Source organism: Dasypus novemcinctus, chromosome 7 (assembly GCF_030445035.2).
Source record: "Dasypus novemcinctus isolate mDasNov1 chromosome 7, mDasNov1.1.hap2, whole genome shotgun sequence".
Taxonomy (NCBI): Eukaryota; Metazoa; Chordata; class Mammalia; order Cingulata; family Dasypodidae; genus Dasypus; species Dasypus novemcinctus.
Window position 1 is genome coordinate 38825308 of NC_080679.1, and position 6946 is coordinate 38832253.

The following is a 6946-nucleotide window of genomic DNA, read 5'->3' on the forward strand; positions in this document are numbered from 1 at the left end:
CTGGGACATCTCTGAAGGACAGTGGTAAAGGGAACTTCAAGCAGTGTGCCTGGATGTTCATTTTACCTAGAAGGAGAAATGGTTAGAGGGTGCATTGGTATACTGACACGTGGGCTGTGACCAATGGTTTGGCTGAATGATCAGGGACTTGGAAGAGCATCATTTAGAAATTGGTGACAAAGAAGGTCTAGGGGAGAGGTATATGGATAGACATTTCTATTTTTTTAAAGATTTATTTTTCATTTATTTTCTTCTTCCTTCCTCTCCCCCCCTCCCCCCCCCCCCCGCCCAGTTGTCTGCTCTCTGTGTCCATTCGCTGTGTGTTCTTCTGTGTCCCACTTGTATTCTTATCAGTGGCACTGGGAATCTGTGTCTCTTTTTGTTGCATCATCTTGCTGTGTCAGCTCTCCTTGTGTGTGGCCTCACTCCTGAGCAGGCTGTACTTTTTTTGCCTGGGGGCAGCTCTCCTTATGGGGTGCAATCCTTGCATGTGGGGCTCCCCTACATGGTGGATACCCCTGTATGACATGGCACTCCTCGCACACATCAGCACTGAGCATGGGCCAGCTTCATCACATGGGTCAGACAGGCCCCAAAATTAACCTTGGAACTTCCATGTGGTATGCAGTTGCTCTGTCTATTGGCCAAATCTGCTTCCCTGGATAGGACATTTCTGATGGGCAAAAAATAGAAGATATTTGTGTCCCATATGAATGCTCATCATAGGGTAACTTCAGCAGAGGAGAATTTTAATAGTTAAAATAGATAGGATAACCTATTCTACGGATATGATTTTGTCTCTTTTCTAGCCACCTCTGTCATTACCCAATGAGCTCATAAAAAAGTGGCCATGGGGGTAGAGATGGAGGTATGCATGGGCTCAGCAACTTGGACTTCTACTCAACTAGGCCAACCTGGCTACAGGCACCTCTGAGTGCCCATCTGCCAACAGCAGAGACCAATACTCAGGCCCTAATTTGACACCATACCCTGAGGTGATCAACCTGCTACCTGGTGACAGGTTAATTATATTGGGACTTCTTCATCATGGAAGGGGCAGAGTTTTGTTCTTAGTGGAATAGACACATATTCTGATTACAGATTTTCCTTCCTGAATGTAATGCTTCTGCAAAACCACCATCCATGGACTTAAAGAACGCCTTATCCTCTGTGTTGGTATTCCACACAGCATTGCTTCTGATCAAGGAGCTACTTCACAGCAAATGAAGTGTGGGAATGGGCCATGGTCATGGAATTTACTGGTCTTACCATATTCTCCATCATCGTGAAGCAGCTGAATTGGCAGAATGGTTCAAACAGTCTTTTGAAGACTCACTGATTTGTTTCTTCTGCCGGCTCCAATCTTCTGTTGAACCCCTCTAAATAATTTTTAACTTTCTATTACTGTGGTCTTCAGCTCAGTTCGGTCCCCTTTATATGATTCCTGTCTCTCTTATTGATATTCTATGCTCATCTATCATTTTCCTTATTTCCTGTAGATCTTTGTTTTCCTTTAGTTTTTTGAGCATATTTAGGGCAGTTTTAAAAAATCTTTGTCTGCTAGTGTCCAAGGTTGGTTCCTCCTAATTGAAGGTTTCTAATGCTTCTCTTGCTCCTTTGCATGGGCCATCATTTCCTGTTTCTTTGCATGTCTTGTAATCTTTTGTTGCACTACTGCGAATGTTTTGACATTATAATATGTTATCTCTTGAATTTAATCACTGAGGCATCTGTTCCTTAAAGCTGTACCCAGCTAGTGTTATGTCAGAAATTTCCGTGAATACCAGGAGCTACCAGAAAGATGAGAGAGAGAGAGAGACAGAGACAGAGACAGAGAGACAGAGACAGAGCGCGAGTGACAGAGAGAACAGAGAGAGAGACTAAGAAAATAAAACAGGGGAAACGGACTTTGGCCCAGTGGTTAGGGCGTCCGTCTACCACATGGGAGGTCCGCAGTTCAAACCCTGGGTCTCCTTAACCCGTGTGGAGCTTGGCCCATGCACAGTGCTGATGCACGCAAGGAGTGCCGGGCCACACAGGGGTGTCCCCTGCGTAGGGGAGCCCCACGTGCAAGGAGTGCGCCCCGTAAGGAGAGGCGCCCAGCGTGAAAGAAAGTGCAGCCTACCCAGGAATGGCGCCACCCACACTTCCTGTGCCGCTGACGACACCAGAAGCGGACAAAGAAACAAGACGCAGCAAAAAGACACAAGGAAACAGACAACCAGGGGAGGGGAGGGAATTAAATAAAAATAAATCTTAAAAAAAAAAGAAAATAAAACACCTTTCCTATTCTTTGTAGATTGGCTTGTGCAAGCCTAATAATGAGTTTAAAGAAAAGCCCTGAGCCTCTCTGATCTTTTGTGATTATGTATTTTGTTCTTGGATTTCCCTCTTTACGTGGATTTGAAAATTTTTTCCACTAGGAAATAATGTTTTCCTCCTGGATCTGGGTGCTACATTGTAAGTTCCCACAGACAGAAATTTTTTGCCCCATGCATTTTTGGTTTGATTGTTCTTCTACAGTGTTCTAGCTGCCCAGCATTCTAGCTGGCTACAAGTAGGGCAAGTTCTGGGACAGCAAGATTGCAATGAATGTCCTGGTACAGTCCTTCAGGCTGCCACCAGACAGACTGTCACAAACATTCACCGTAGTATGTGCACGAGGTCTACTCTGCTCCCTCTGTAACTGGGACCAGGACCCACACTGGGATAGCAGGCCAGCTCTGCACCGAACCAGGGAAGGGGTGGGGGAAGAGTCAGCAAAGCCACCAGGAGGCTTTCCAGCTGGTTTTAGTTGCCTTTTCCTTGATTTAGCACTTGCCAGATACTACAACATTTTAACTGTTTTTCAGCTCTGAGAAAGATAGTTCTGCCAGATTTTACTTGTTGTTTAAAACTTCTCTGGGGGTATGGAATCCTGGAGCATATCACTTTGCCATCTTGTGATGTCTTCTCATCTTGTTACCATTGATGTGCTCCTAGCAAGGCTCAATCCCTCCACTTATGCTTGGGTCCCATACCCTTTTATTTACCCAGACACTGCTCCAGTGATTCTCCTTTGTCTCCTCTATAATAAAGTTTTCCTTATCTACTGGTGATTTCCATTTGCATATAAGCATTCTGATATATTTCACTTCTTGAAGAAGAAAAAAAGGAATCCTCTCTTGATCCCATTTTTCCCTTCTAGAGTACTATACAATTTTTCTTCTTCTTTTTAGAGCAAGGCTCCTTAAATAATTGTATTTCCCATCTACAATTTCTCTTCCATTCTCTCTTTTTTTCCAGTTTGCCAAAATTGCCCAGTTTAAATTTTTTAGAGAAATTGTAGGTTTATAAAATAATCATTGCAGAAAATAGAGTTCCCCAAATCAGCTTAATCATTAATAAGCATCTATTTTCATCCCCTAGAGTACTCCAGTTTGAATGAAAAATTATATGTTTGTCCTATTTTATGGAATATAGAACCATTAGACTAGAATGCTCTTCTTTTAGTGGCAAGGATGCAGACTTCCTGAACTTGCACTTTTCCACCCATTGTGCTTCTCTTCTATTACAGTAGTAAAAATTTCTTTCACCATTGACAAGTTAGAAGGTCTTCTCCCTTCCTGTATAAAGTAAATTCCTCTCCTGATTTCTCTGGAATCTTGTACAATCAGTCTGTCTTCATGCATATTCAACTTCTCAATTGGATTTCCCCAATCAGCCCCCAATTATTCTTTTTTTTTCTCTCCCCTCCCTTGCACCCCCAGTTGTCTGCTCTCTGTGTTCATTCACTGTGTGTTCTTCTGGTGACTGCTTCTATCCTTATCAGTGGTACCAGGTTGTGTCATCTTGTTGTGTCAGCTCTCCCTGTGTGTGGCGCCATTCTCGGGCAGGCTGCATTTTCTTTCACCCTGGGCGGCTCTCCTTATGGGGTGCACTCCTTGTGCGTGGGGCTCCCCTATGCGGGGGACACCCCTGCATGGCAGGGCACTCCTTACGCGCATCAGCACTGTGCATGGGCCAGCTCCACACGGGTCAAGAAGGCCTGACTTTTGAACCATGGACCTCCCATGTAGTAGGTGTATGCCCTATCCATTGAACCAAGCCGGCTTCCCCCAATTATTCGTAAATCTCCTTTATTTTACAAATAAATTAGTTGAAAGTTCTTGCTTATTTCCACATGTCCTTCTATCAGTTTTATGTACTTTACTATACATGACAGCTGCTGTCCTAGTCCACTCCTCCCCTAGTCCACTCCTCCCCTTCACAGGTAAACCTCTCCTAGTTGTTGCTATTATTTTCTTCTTTTTGTCTTCAAACCACTCTTCAGTTTAGTTTCCTGATTCATCATTGCACTGAAATTATTTCCACTGATTTCCAGAGTTTACTAATGTACATGCTCATTTCCTACCTAAATTGATCACTGATCATTCCTCCCTCATTCTTTTTATTTTTTATATCAATGTTACAAGTTACTCTATTAACACAAAATAACTACAATAACAATAAATCTGCTTTGGTCCGTGGTTACACTCCACCCTTATTTTTGTTCAGGCCTCACTCTTGAGGAGTTCCTCCCATTCTGTCTTTATTTATTTATTTACTTATTTTTCAAATTTATTTCTCTCCCTTTCCCCCGTTGTCTGCTCTCTGTGTCCATTCGCTCTGCGTTCTTCTGTGTCCACTTGCATTCTTGTCAGTGGCACCAGGAATCTGTCTCTTTGCCGCCTCATCTTGCTGCATCAGCTCCTCTCTGTGTGTGCGGCACCGCTCCTGGGCAGGCTGCGTTTTTTTCACATGGGGCGACTCTCCTTGCAGGGCGCACTCCTTGCACATGGGGCTCCCCTATGCAGGGGACACCCTTGTGTGGCATGACACTCCTTGCCCGCAGGAGCGGCTCACAACACTGGTCAGGTAGCCCTGGGTTTTAACCCTGGACCTCCCATATGGTAGGTAAACGCTCTATCAGTTGAGCCAAATCCACTTCCCCCTCCCGTTTTGTCTTGAACCCACACCTTTGAGGCTCTCTCTGTCCCTCTCCCCCACTGCTCCACCAGAACTGCTCTAGTTAAGGTCACCTACACCTCTGAGTTTCTAAAGACAAAGATCAGCTCTTAGTCCTCACTTTATTTAGCCTACCACGCTTGAGACACTTAACCATTCCCTCCATCTCAAAACTCTTTTTTCTCCTTATTTATTTTTTTAAGATTTAATTCTTATTTATTTGTTACTCTTAGAAAGTCTTATTTTTGACTGGACTCAAACTTTGAGGTAGAAGCTCTCAGAGAGGACAGCCTCTGTCCTTTGGCAATCTGTTCCTGGCGTTTTTCTTTGGCCTCCTTCATTCTCTTGGCCTTTAGCATCTTCTGCAGCCTTTTCCTTACTTTTCTTGGTACACTGTTTCTTCAAGGCAATATGCTGACATTTATGTTGCAGGACTTGGGGACTAACAAGACTTGAAACTTGGGTGCTTTGCTCCTGGGTTTCTTACTTCTTTGTTCAGGGATTTTCTCACAATGTACTGGTGGACGTCTTCAGAGAGATTGAAAAGTTTGCAGATTCTGCTAGCTCTTTGGGGTGCCCAGTGACACTTTCTTTCTCCAGTCCTCCTTGGTCTATAACTGAATGCCCCTTACTCAGTTAGAGGTGGACACGGTCATGGGTCAAGACACCCAATTTCCTGTTTGTCATTTCCACTGCTGATTCGGGCAATATAACCCTTCCTCTCTTCTCCCTGAGCGTCAGCAGCAACTTCTGTGGCCATAGGGTTTTCATAAAAGGTATGAAGTTTGCATTCATCATCCACTTCAAAGAGCTTCTGGCAGCCAATGTCTGGGAAGGAGATGTTCAGCTTCATGCTGACACAGATTATCACCTCCAAGAAGCCACGAAAAAGAGCTCTCCTTTTTTTAGGATACTGGATTCTCTTGTTTTTTTTTCCCTCTTACCTCACCGGCTTCTTCTCAGTCTCTATTTCTGGATTTTCATTTTCAACCTGATCTTATAAGATTGAGTGTCCAGGACTCAAACCTTTCAGCTCTTCTCTGTGCTGTCTAGTGATCTCCTCTCGTCTCATGGCTTCCGATACCATCTGTTTGGCAACTTCTGATTTATATCACTATCTGGTATCTTTCCTCTTACCTCCAGACACACATATCTGACACAAATATCTGTCTTCTTGACATCTCCACTTGGTTGTCTTAGAGGTTTTCAAATTTAATGTTTAAGGCTGAACTCCTGATATCCAACACCCTTACCTGAATTTTCCACAGGCTTCCCCATCTCAGTTAAAGTGATGACATCTTTCCAGGTGTTCGAGCTGAACCCTTGATGTCTCTTTTACTCTTTTCTGCAATTCACACCCCACATCTAGTTCATAAGGAAATCTTGTTGACTCTATCCTCAAAAAACATTACGTTCACTTCTCACCACCGCCACTCGTTACCGTACTGGTCTGAGCCAAGTTCTCTCTTGCTTGTATTATTTCAGTTTCTACCTGGCTACCCTACCTTTGCTATTGCCCACTCCAGTCTACTCTCAATGCAGCATTCAGAGTGATGCTGTTCAAGCAGAAGTTCAATCAAGTGAATCCTTAGCCCAGAACTTGCATTGGCTTCCCAGTGTGGCAAGTCCCTATTGACCTGGCTCCTGTTTCCTCTCTGACCTTGTTTTCTCCCTCAGCTCACTCACTCCACTTCAACTCTGCTAGGCTCTTTGGTTTTTCTTGAAGGTGTGATGTGCTCCTGCCTCAGGGCTTTTGTAATTATCCTCTGAGACTTGGAACACTCCTTCACATATCTAGTTTTGGCTTGTTTCCCTGTCTAATTATGGCTTTATTCAAAGGTATTCCTTCTTAGTGAAGCTTTCCCTGATAATCTAATCTAAAATTTCCACCTTCTCTAACACTTGCTACTCCATTCCCTACTTTATATTTTCTCCTTACCACTTGACACTATTAAAATAT

At 43.8% G+C, this 6946-nt stretch overlaps 1 pseudogene; it reads right to left on the reverse strand.

Annotated features, from left to right (window-relative positions):
• Window positions 1-5202: 5202 nt before the first annotated feature.
• On the reverse strand, window positions 5203-5839 carry LOC111764962 (small ribosomal subunit protein eS6-like; annotated as a pseudogene).
• Between the last annotated feature and the right edge of the window lie 1107 nt (window positions 5840-6946).